Below are 13,399 nucleotides of genomic sequence, written 5' to 3' on the forward strand. Positions count from 1 at the left end.
TCCATATTCTGTGCTTTTCAATGCTTTTGTCCCTGAACCTGGTTTGCTTATTTCCTCTTGTACGTTTATCTAAGGTATTCTCTGTCTCCTGCCTCCTCCTACTCTCATGTCCCATAAATTCTCCATTTATTGCAGGCTTTCAACCTTCTCACCAACTTAACTTCATATTATTTGATACCAGTATTCTTCATAAGTAGCTTGATAATTTTCTTGAGTGGCGAAAGCCAGGGTACCTTTTTGGCTAGGCTTATGTAGGCCCTAGGGCCAATAGCCTAGTATCAACCTATGAACCTATGATTTGCTGTAGTAATGCTGTTCAAATCTGTTATCTAATAATCAATGAAGTTATTTTCCAACTGCTCATTATCAAATTTAAGTAGTCTATGGAAAACTTGGAACTATTATCAAAACATCAGAAGGTTTTGGCATTGTTCTGTTTTGAGGCTTGAATGCCACAATAAACACCAAAGTTTGCTGCAGACGATCTTTTCTTCACTGCTCTCCCTGCATTGCTGCAGTATTTAATGACATAATTCATTAACTCAATGCTGCTTGTAAATCTTCCTTATTTGACAGCCATTGTCATGTCTTGAAATGTATATAAATGAAGTCAGCAAATTTAAAATCCTTATTTAAATAGCCAAACAAAGTACAATTAAAGTTAGTGAAATTAGTATTGTTTTGATCTTTGATGTTAGCAAAAAGTGGTTTTCGCAGCACCCGAAATGTACCCAGTAATGACTCCTTCTGTAATTCATACGGCTTTACATGTATCAATAACATATCTAAATACGACTGTAAATTCTTTTTTATGAGACCCATTGGGTATCCTTCCACATTGCCCTTGTTTCAGCCTTCAAATCCTGGTATTTTATGATTTTTTGTTTCTCTGTACATAAAACACTGTAAAGACTGAGTGTAGCAATGTCAGTGCTCAATGCTATTCTTGTTGTCTTTTCCTGGACTGCTATATCTGGTTTTCTCCCATCTGTTTTTTGAACTGTTGGTAATGGGTGAGTCCATCTAACATAAACCTCATCATTTTCTATAATGATTTGTTGCTCTTGTTTCCAATGCTTCTCAGCTACTTCAATATCATAATGTTTGCACAATCCCCAAAGCCATTTTGCCACATTATTATGCCTTTCAGTGTACAGGCCTTCTGCCATTAGTGTGTCATACCCAGCAAGCAAGATTTGCAACTGCATTAGATCCTGATCGACATGAGATTGTTTCAGAAGTTTTCTGTATTTGCAACTACATTTATGCATTTTTCACATTTCTTGCTTTCTCATCTAATCTTTCAGCTTATATTCTTTCTTTTGTTTTTGGCACATTCATTTGCTGCCTGATTTTTTTATCTGCTTCTGGTCTGATTTCCATTCCCACTTGACACTGATATGCTTCTGCTAAACTAAGCAGGGAAGTCATCTTAGACTTGTTCTCATCTTTAAAAATTTCTCTATGTTTGGTCCTTGTGAGGTGAGCAGATATATATGCAGTCCTACAATTGCAGAGCTATACATGTAATGAATTTTGAGGAGGCCCATATGCCTTCTCCAGAATGGGAAATATATTATCTTGGTGTACACTGATTTTTATAAATCATTTGTTAAGGATGAAGCATTTTTCTTATTTTCCTGTCCAAATGATCCAGTACCTTTTGGGGCCAGTCAATCACCCCATAACTGTAAGAACAGAAAGAGCAAGCTGGTTTATAGCTTGGTTTTGTTCCTAGATGCTGTTCCTAGATGTCAGAACTGCTTTCAGTATTAATTTCAGTCTTCTGAAATATTCCTTACTAAGTTTTATTTGCATTTGATAATGTTTATTGTTATTACTGCATCCGTTCCCAAATATTTATAACTCCTACTTCTTCAAGTTCTCTATATCACATTCCTGTCCCAGACTGATATTTTCTTGGTGCTGCAGCTTTCCTGCTTTAAAGGTTGCTTTTGCACATTTATCAAGACAAAATGATATTGGAATATCATCTGAGAAAGTTTTGACCACTTGGAATTGTACTTTCAGTTCCTCATCTGGTGAACAATACAGTTTAAATCATCTACCAAAACAGGATGAGAAGTCTTTACACCTTGTTGTTTTCTGGGTGCCAAACTGTAGCCATGACCTAAACTATTAAGTAGACAACGTAATGGGTTAAGGACAAGACAAAATAGCAATGGTGACAGAGTCACCCTGGAATATTCCCCTTTGAATTTTTATCCCTGGCATAATAATTTGTCCTTTATCATGGCTTAACTGCAATGTGGTTTGCCACTGTTTGATGGTCACTGTAATGTAATCTATCAATGTAGGGTATATCTTACACATTTATAAGCACTCTTTTATCTACAAATGTAAATCCAAGAAAACAGTCAAGTCCAAACAGGCTGTGCTAACCTTTATTCCATAAAAACAGGTAAAATGGTAATAAAACTGTGAGTGCTTTTGGGATAACCCTTCATCAGACAATGAAACAGCATTCATGAAGTCTATTTAAATACATTTAAAAACACAACCACCAATCATCTCACTGCCCTCCTTTTCTTAAGGGCTGGTCTTAAAGGTATACATGTATTCAACCCTGGTGGATGATTTGCTGCTAGCTCTATAATCCAGTGTAGTTCATTACACTCAGTGACATTCACTATGCCGCCCCCCTTTTAATCATATGAGTAACATGTATAACCATAAATTTAAAGGTGTGTGTTGGATTCTTAGAAGTATGCACATACAGAGCATTACATTCATCTTTCTGTCTAATACTGTACAAGTGATGTATTCTAATTTTCAGTTTACAGTTGGTTTTCCCTACATAGTAACTGGGGCATGATTGACACATTGCTAAATATACCACATTTTCCATGTGGCAGTCTGCATATACTTTAAATATATATTCTTTTTTGCTTATGGGGCGAACACAGCTATTTTTATCACTAATCATGAAGCAAGTCTTACAGTGCCTACAAGGAAAAGTACCTGTTCTATCTGATGTTAACCTAATTTTATTTTTCATTCCTGGTTCTTTACACGTCTTTCAAGTTACTGTTGCATCTAAAACCAAAGGTTAGTTCTTTATCCACTATATTTTTGAGTCTATCCTCACTTAATAGGATTTTCCAGTTTTTGTTTAATTATTTCACAAACCCCATTGATATTGTTGCTATATTGTAGCATAAGCCTATGTTTATTACTTTTCTGTATTGTTGTGTTGTTCTCATGGCTTTGTGTTTCATTGGCTTTGAACCATGGTCTAGTCTTTCCCTTTCTATCTCTCTTCACTAGTTCTAACTCCTCTTGCATCAAATTGTTTGTATAACCCCTTTATACCATATGGTTCTGTAAACTTTCCAGCTCTTTTTCAAAGTTAGCTTCTTCTGTGCAAAATCCTGATGTACGTAAACCCTGTCCCACTTCTGCATTCTTGAAAATTCCAAATAGTGATTGCTCCAACAACTTTTCTTGTATAGAGAGGTTGATATGCCAGTCCCTACATCTTTGGTTATTCTTATATCCAAAACATCTATAGATTTAAAATCACTTTTTACTGTAAACTGTAAAAGATTAGTGGTTGTCTCCAAATGCTTAACAAACCTTGTCAGTTCATCCTCACTATGTTAACATAAAATATAAACATCATCCACAAATTGAACATATTGCAGTAGATATTCGCTCCACCATTGATCATTAATACATACATTCATTTCTTCCCAATACACCAACACTAGGTTGGCATATGAGTTTGCACAGGGTGTGTCAATAGCCACACCCTGTTTTTGCCTATAGTATGTTCCATTACACATAAATACATTATTTTCAAGTATGAGTTGTAAAACTTCCAGAATTAACTGGATTGTTCTCCCATAAAACACTTTCTTTACTTTTAGTACTTCCCTAATCGCATTTACTAATAACAGTAAAGAGGTTGTTAACATCAAGAGTAACCATTAATACATTGATCATTGCTTTGTTTTTTACAACCGCCGATAACATACTCAAAAAGTGTCTTGTGTCTTTTAATGTTCCTGGGTAATAGTTTATCACTATTTTCAGTTTAGGTTCCACCCATATGGATAAATGTTCTGTTATCCACCCCCTACCTGAGACTATCGGTCTCCTGGGTGGTGGATTTTTGGAAGCGCTTTGAATATTGGTGTCACAGGATGCTCTATATGAAAAAAGTCTAACAAATCTTGTTCCAACAACCCCTGTCCCTTAACTTCTTCAAGTTTTGCTCTCATTTTACAGATTAAATTTCTCAGCATTATAGAAGAAACACTTAAATAAGTTTGTGCATCTTTAAGTAAATCATTCAATGATGTAGTTTATGCTGCAGTATTCAAAACAACAACACGCCCACCCTTGTCCATTGACTTAATTACAATACATTCATCTTCAATCAAAGAATTTAATGCTTCCTTTTCAGAAGGATTCAAGTTATCATATTTACTATAACATTTATCAAAATAATTTCTAATTTCAAGTTCACATGTCCTTAAAAAAAGTTTGTGTTGTGGAGTGTATTATTGGTACAAACATGCTTGGATGTTTTAACATTGTTCGTACATTCATATTACTACCATACATTTCCCTCAGTGCTATATTGTGCCCAAACAAATGCAAATCTAAAATAACATCACTTACTTTCGAGCCTCTGCTTGGTATAAAAGACAGCCTTTTCTCCAAAACTCGTAGCTGTTCTGGGGTTAAAACTACATTAAATAAATTAAATACATTATAGTCACCAACAACAGTCAGTCCACTATTTTCAGTCTCTTCACTTCCCTCTGTTGGGAGCAGCCTCTCTGTTGTTCATTCTTCTTGTGCACTGGTACCGGGAAAGTGGGAAAATTCATCCCATTTCCCATTTCTATCAAGTTAGAAGTTTTAGGCCTTGCTCCTAGCTGTAAATTGTATAATTGTGCTGAGCTTACTGGTTCCACATTCTGCGACTGATTCACCATGCTGGTTGTTGCTTCTACAGAGGGCAAAGCCTCTGTAGGCATTACATCTGAATTATTCACCTCACTTTGTTGTTCCTGAGCTGGAGTAGATGTTAACCTTCTCCCTTCCACCATCAGAGAGAGCTAAAGGTTACCATTTCTTTCTTGTGGTTCCCTCGGCCATGTAAAGATTTGTCCCTTAAGAAAATCCTGGTAGTCCCTATGGATTTTCTTAATGTTAATTGCCTGCAACATGTTTTCAAACAGTTTGATGCTATTGAAAGTTTCTGCATATTATTTTGATGGAACCCAGTAGTATACTGTTCCAGTTGTTTTTGTATTTTCTCTATATCATTGCATAGTAATTGCTCAACAGGAGAGAAATAGTCTATCAAGAGCTGCATATAACAATAGCAAGTCTCTACATTAATCTGTTACCAGCGTGCAAGTAAATCAGGAAACATCTCTCCTTTTGCTGACATACATAGTATCCTCATGCCTCTTGGTACTATTTTAAACTGCAAACATGCCTCCATGTGAAACCTCTGCCATTGTAACCATTTCAATTTCCATGCCAAGTTATAAAATGAGCTTAACAGATTACTAAAGGTTTCAATATCATATCTCTCACTCACAGAACATGAATTAGGGGAGGCTTCTTCATTATTTAAATCAATATTAAGCAAGGGATTTTGGCCTTACGCCATATCAAATTTAAACATATTCTTACTTGTGTTCAGTTGCAGTTTATGATGTCGGTAGCCAAGTCCAATATCTTCTGTTCTTTGCTCAGCCATGTGGAAAGGAAAGAGCCTCAGGAACAAAACAGTGAATACAAATTCTCTCTTCCTATGCTTAAGGACTCGCTTGCCAAAAAAACAACATAAATCCAAGAAAACAGTGGAGTCCAAACAGGCTGTGCTTACTTTTATTCCATAAAAATAGGTAAAATGGTGATAAAACTGTGAGTGCTTTCGGAATAACCCTTCATCAGACAATGAAACAACATTCTTGAAGTCTATTTAAATACATTTAAAAAACACAACCACCAGTCATCTCACTGCCCTCCTTTTCTTAAGGGCTGGTCTTAAAGGTATACATGTATTCAACCCTGGTGGATGATTTGCTGCTAGCTCTATAATCCTATTCAACCCTGGTGGATGATTTGCTGCTAACTCTATAATCCAGTGTAGTTCATTACACTCAGTGACAGTCACTATGTCTCCCCCTTTTACTCCTATGATTAACCTGTATAACCATAAATTTAAATGTATGTGTTGGATTCTTAGACGTATGCACACACAGAGCATTACGTTCATCTTTCTGTCTAATACTGTACAAGTGGTGTTGTATTCTAATTTTCAGTTTACAGTTAGTTTTCCCTACATAGTAACTGGGACAGGATTGACACATTGCTAAATATACCACATTTTCCGTGTGGCAGTCTGCATATAGTTTAAATATATTTTCCTTTTTTTTTAATGGGGCGAACAAAGCTATTTTTATCACTAATCATGAAGCAAGTCTTACAGTGCCTGCAAGGAAAAGTACCTGTTCTATCTGATGTTAACCAAATTTTATTTTTCATTCCTGGTTCTTTACACAAAATGTCTTTCAAGTTACTGTTGCATCTAAAACCAAAGCTTGGTTCTTTATCCACTATATTTTTGAGACTATCCTCACTTAACATGATTTTCCAGTTTTGTTTAACTATTTCGTAAACCACATTGAAATTATTGCTATATTGTAGCATAAGCCTATGTTTATTACTTTTTTGTATCATTGTGTTGATCTCATGGAAGGGCCGCGGTGGTGCAGTGGTTAGTATTGTTGCCTCACAGCAAGAGGTTCTCCAGTTCGATTCTCGGCTGGAGTGCCTTCCGTGTGGAGTCTGCATGTATTCCCCGTGGTCAAGTGACATTAAAGACATGCAGGTAGGTGTGTGCATGAGTGGGTGTGCCTTCTTTTAAGGTTGTGCGTTGGGCTGGCAACTCGGCACCATAAAAATCCACTGACAATCCTTAGCGGATGGGTGTTCCACTGTGGTGACCCCTAACCGGGAAAAGCTGAAAGATCTGGGTGTTGTTCTCATGGCTTTGTGTCTCATTGGCTTTGAATCATGGTCTAGCCTTTCCCTTTCTATTGCTCTTCACTAGTTCTAACACCTCTTGCATCAAGTTGTTTGTATAACCCCTTTGTACAATATGGTTCTGTAAACTTTCCAGCTCTTTTTCAAAGTTAGCTTTTTCTGTGCATAATCTCAATGTACGTAAACCCTGTCCCACTACTGTGTTCTTAAAAGTATGTCTAGGGTGCATACTTGAAAATTCCAAATAGCGATTGCTCTAACAATTTTTCTTGTATAGAGAGGTTGACATACCAGTCCCTACATCTTTGGTTATTCTTACCTCCAAAAAATCTATAGATTTAAAATCACTTTTTACTGTAAACCATAAAAAAAAAAATCAGTGGTTGCCACCAAATACTTAGCAGACCTTGTCAGTTCATCCTCACTATTTTGCTATAAAATATAAATATCATCCACAAATCGAACATAATGCAATAGATATTTGCTCCACCATTGATCATTAATACTTACATTAATGTCTTCCCAATATGCCAACACTAGGTTAGCATTTGAGTTTGCACAGGGTGTGTCCATAGCCAAAACCTGTTTTTGCCTATAGTATGTTCCATTACACATAAATACATTATTTTCAAGTATGAGTTGTAAAACTTCCAGAATTAACTGGATTGTTCTCCCATCAAACACTTTCTTTACTTTTAGTACTTCCCTAATCACATTTAGGCCATAGTTATTACTAATAACAGTAAAGAGGTTATTAACATTAAGAATAACCATTAATACATTGGTCATTGTTTCATTTTTTACATCTTCTGATAACATACTCAAACAGTGTCTTGAGTCTTTTAATATTCGTGGGTAACACTGCATCATTATTTTCAGTTTAGTTTTCAACCATATGGGTAAATATTCTGTTATCCACCCCCTACCTGAGACCATCGGTCTCCTGGGTGGTGGTACAACATTTTTGTGGATTTTTGGAAACGCTTTGAATATTGGTGTCACAGGATGCTCTATATGAAAAAAGTCTAAAACTCTTGTTCCAACAACCCCTGTCCCTTAAGTTCTTCAAGTTTTGTTCTCACTTTGCAGATTAAATTTCTCAGCATTATAGGAGAAACACTTAAATAAGCTTGTGCATCTTTAAGTAAATCATTCAGTGCTGAGGTATATACTGCAGTATTCAAAACAAAAACACCCCCTCCCTTGTCCACTGTACGTTCATCTTCAGTCAAAGAATTTAATGCTTCCTTTTCAGAAGCATTCCAGTTATCATATTTGCTATAACTTTTCTCAAAATAGTTTCTAATTTCAAATTCACATGTCCTTAAAAAAGTCTTTTTATTGTGGGGTGTATTATTGGTACAAACGCGGTTGGATGTTTTAACATTGTTTGTACATTCATATTACTACCATACATTTCCCTCACTGCTATATTGCACCCAAACATATGCAAATCTAAAATAAACATCACTTACTTTTGAGCCTCTGCTCTGTATAAAAGTCAACCCTTTCCCCAAAATTCGTAGCTGTTCTGGGGTTAAAAACACATTAGATAAATCAAATACATTATAGTCACCAACAACAGTCAGTCCACTATTTTCCATCTCTTCACTTCCCTCTGTTAGGAGCGGCCTTTCTGATGTTCGTTCTTCTTGTGCACTGGTACTGGGAAAGTGGGAAAATTCAACCCATTTCCCATTTCTATCAAGTTAGAAGTTTTAGACCTTGCTCCTAGCTGTAAATTGCGTAATTCTGCTGAGCTTACTGGTTCCACATTCTGCGACTGATTCACCATGCTGGTTGTTGCTTCTACAGAGGGCAAAGCCTCTGTAGGCACCACATGCAAAATATTCACATCACTTTGTTATTCCTGAGCTGGAGTAGATGTTATCCTTCTCCCTTCCACCATCCGAGGGAGCTGAAGGTTACCATTTCTTTCTTGTTGTTCCCTTGGCCAGGTAAAGATTTGTCCCTTAAAAAAATCCTGGTAGTCCCTATGGATTTTCTTAATGGTAGTTGCCTGCAACTTGTTTTCAAACAGTTTGATGCTATCGGCAGCTTCTGCATATTATTTTGATGGAACACAGTAGTATACTGTTCCAGTTATTTTTGTATTTTCTCTATATCATTGCATAGTAACTGCTCAAGAGGAGATAAATAGTCTATCAAGAGCTGCATATAACAATAGCAAGTCTCTACATTAATCTGTTACCAGTGTGCAAGTAAATCAGGAAACATCTCTCCTTGTGCTGACATACATAGTATCCTCATGCCTCTTGGTACTATTTTAAACTGCAAACATGCCTCCATATGAAACCTCTGCCATTGTAACCATTTCTATTTCCATGCCAAGCTATCAAATGAGCTTAACAGATTACTAAAGGTTTCAATATCATATCTCTCACTCACAGAACATAAATTAGTGGAGGCTCCTTCATTATATAAATCAATATTAAGCAAGGGATTTTAGCCTAACGCCATATCAAATTTAAACATATTCTTACTTGTGTTCAGTTGCAGTTTATTAGGGTGGTAGCCAAGTTCAGTATCTTCTGTTCTTTGCTCAGCCATGTGGAAAGGAAAGAGCCTCAGGAACAAAACAGTGAATAAAAATTCTCCCTTCCTCTCCGTAAGGACTCGCTTGCCAAAAAAACAATGTAAATCCAAGAAAACAGTCGAGTCCAAACAGACTGTGCTAACTTTTATTCCATAAAAACAGGAAAAATGGTGATAAAACTGTGAGCACTTTTGGGATAACCATTCATCAGACAATGAAACAGCATTCATGAAGTCTATTTATATACATTTAAGAACACATCCACCGATCATCTCACTGCCCTCCTTTTCTTAAGGGCTGGTCTTAAAAGTATACATGTATTCAACCCCGGTGAATGATTTGTTGCTAGCTCTATAATGCAGTGTAGTTCATTACACTCAGTGACATTCACTATGCCCCTCCACCCCTTTACTCACATGAGTAACCTGTATAACCATAAATTTAAAGGTATTTAAAAACCTTAAGGACAGGAAAAGAGAATTTTTATTCAATGTTATCTACGAATGTGGGATGCTGCAAAATGCTTTCTTGTAATCTAGCCATGCCATACTTAGATTCTTCCCCTTTTTACAATTCTCCATTATGACTTTTTTAACAACAAATGATCCTTTGTTCCAAATGATTTTCTTTTATTAGCTCTTTGTTCTATTACAGTGATTGAGTTTGCTTCTAAAACTTCTATAAACTCTGTCGGCATCCATTCCACTGTATAGTTTATACATTATTTGAAGGCAAGTTATTGGTTCTTTAGTTTATAGGATATCTTGCAGGTTCACTCTTAAGGAGTATAATTTTTCCTGTTGTTAACCAGACTGGCATCTGTTTAGAGTGTGCATATAAATAGTTCTTACTCATAGCTAATCTTCATGTAAAATGTTTTACTTTTAGTCCAAAGTTAGGTACTGCATCTGGGCCTGGGGTGTTCCACTTTTCTTAATTTTGTTTCAGTTTCTCTGGTTGTCACTTCATCCTATTTCATATACTGTACATTTGAACTTCATATTCTTTCTTTTACTTATTCTATCCATTCAGTATCTTTATCATGCACCATAGGATCTTCATAGATATTTATGCAGAATGTGTCTATTTCTTTTTTTTTTGTTTTGTTTTTTTTTTGGTGATGTTTCTATTCCTTTTGCCTTGTTTCACAATTTTCTATATTTTTTTTTGGGGGGGGGGTCATCAATGATTTGCTTATTTTATACTTTTCCTTTAGATTTATTTGCATATCTTCCAAGTTGTTCTGCCTGTGCTGATATCTTTAGTTTATTATTTGCAATAGTGTATGATAGATCCTGATCTCTTCTGATACTGTGCATTGCCTTTTTCACATCTATCTTTCTGAATATTTTTGTTAATCTGTTCCCTTCTCTTCTACTCTTTTAATAGTGACACTTCTTGTCTTAATTGCTTTAGTTTTCTCTGTTTGATACTACTGCAGTGGCATTTGACTTCTCCCCTTACTGGCTTGTGTTTAATTGGTAATAATTTATTTGTTATTAGAAAGAAAAAAAAACAAGGTCTACCATAAATAAACAGCTCCAGTAAAAGAAAACAAGTATTTAATCAAAAATAAATATGGGTACTGAAACACAGCTAGAGATAAATAACTTCTCAGGTAAAAGCAATAACTTAACAGCACATAAGCAACATGCAAATAAAGTATCAGATTTTAATTACGAGGTAAGTGCTTTCACGTTCAGTAAAATCCTTCATCAGACCATGATTATTTGTTATTAATTTAGCTGCACATTAATATATCCTATTTACTTCTGATATATTGCATGAATTTCTATGAATGGGCTTGATTACTGCGGCCATCTGTTTTAGTTCTAACATTTTGGGTCTTATTGACTTTTTGTAGTCTATTTCTTTCATTGATCTTAATTTGGCTATCCATCTCTATTAAATCAAACAATTCTTCCCTTAGATCATTTTGCTCTAAACTAAGGGCACATTATTTGTTTTCTGTTTCCTGCGAGCATTCTACAGACAGTTCCAGAAAATCTTCCTGTGCCGTATTCTCTTCGGCTTCACCGTGTGTCATCTGTTGCTATGTCATATGGGAACTCACTGGCCTATCACTGCACGACATTGTCTGCATCAGAGTTGCCCCAGTTTCCTTTTCCTTCCCTTGCTGTGCAGCTCCAACTGAACTTTTATTCTGGTTTCCTTCTGAAGGTTTTAAAGTATCCGCATATGGCAACTGATCAGATGCTTCCAGCTCCACTGGTTTCTCCTTAATTTTGGGATTCATTATTCTACCATGCTGTGATGTTATCTACATTAAATCTTTCACTTTGCAGGTAATCCATTACTTCAGTTTTCATTTCTTTAACTTCTCCATTACTAATTCTCTTTTCTACTTTGCCCCATTTGTTTTCTTATTTTTTTTGTATTGTAAAATTTTCTATATCTGGATGACATTTCCTGTATTTCTATTCAAATATCTTTTGTGCTGCTTTTTTGTATAGCTTAGTTTTGTTTTCTCCTTTGCATGAATATTGCACCATATTAAGTCTCTTTTTCTTTCCCATGTCCATATTTCTTCTTCAGATGTGTCCCACTCCTCCTGTTTTTCCTTACTTGGGAGACTCATTGTTCCATCATGCTGTGACATAACTTGAGTTGCACTAAATCCTTCACTTTGCAGGTATTTCATAACTTCAGCTTCAAAATTGTAACCTCTGCTTTACTAATCTTCTGTCTTATGCTGCCCTTTGTGATGTTATTTTTTTGTATTGTGAAATTTTCCATATCAGGGTTCCCTTCCCTGCATTTGTCTTCAAATATCATTGGAGCTGCTTTTTGTATTAATTAAGTTGGCTTACTCCTTTGCATAAATGTCTCACCACATCAGATCTCTCTTTTTCTTTCCCATGTCCATATTTCTGTTTTATACCATCCAAAAATGTCTAGATTTTTTTCTTTATATTTTTGCACTTCCTCGGTCACTTCTTTTACTAAATCGCTGAAGGTTTCATGTTCTATATGTTTTTCTTGAATCTGTTCTATTTATGAATGCAAGTTTGCATTTGAAGCCTTTGGCAATTTTTCTTGTGCAAGTATTTTCCTTTCCTCTAATTTCTCTCTTAATCATTTTGTATATTTTCTGTCCGGAGAGTCTGGGCTTTTTGCATAATAGTAATAGTACATAATTTCTTTCTTATTCTCAGTAGTCCACTCTATCATCTTTATGGATCTTTTTTGGCCTGTCAGTTTTTGTGATTTTTTTGTGGACTACTACTTCCTTCTGCAAAAGGGGGCCATCCTCTCCCTGAACTTCATCTAATGCCATTGTAGGAATGTTTCCATGTCTTGAGGATTCTACACTGTCATTCATTCCAGTTCCGGTACCAGTGCACCTACCAGGCTTGAGTACTTTGTTATCCTGGGACTTGTGCACCCAGCTGTCTTATTTATTTTTTAATCTACTTCTGTCTGCGATATATGCTATATAAAATCCAGTCTATATATCAGTGTTGTCTTGGTGAAATTTTGTAAAAACAGGGTCCATCTCATGAAGGTACTCCGTAAGACTTGAGGATGAATTCAGATCCAGCAATACTGCTCTCCTTTATTTGTTGATTTTATAATCTTTCCATTCAGACCCCTTATCTTCTCTCCCTTTGGACCACTTACATCTCTCTATTCAGACCCCTTATCATCTCTCCCTTTGGACCACTTACATCTCTCTATTCAGACCCCTTATGATCTCTCCCTTTGGACCACTTACATCTCTCTATTCAGACCCCTTATGATCTCTCCCTTTGGACCACTTACATCTCCTATTCAGACCCCTTATCA

Source organism: Protopterus annectens, chromosome 1.part2, assembly GCF_019279795.1.
Source record: "Protopterus annectens isolate FY-2018-M chromosome 1.part2, PAN1.0, whole genome shotgun sequence".
Classification (NCBI taxonomy): Eukaryota; Metazoa; Chordata; order Ceratodontiformes; family Protopteridae; genus Protopterus; species Protopterus annectens.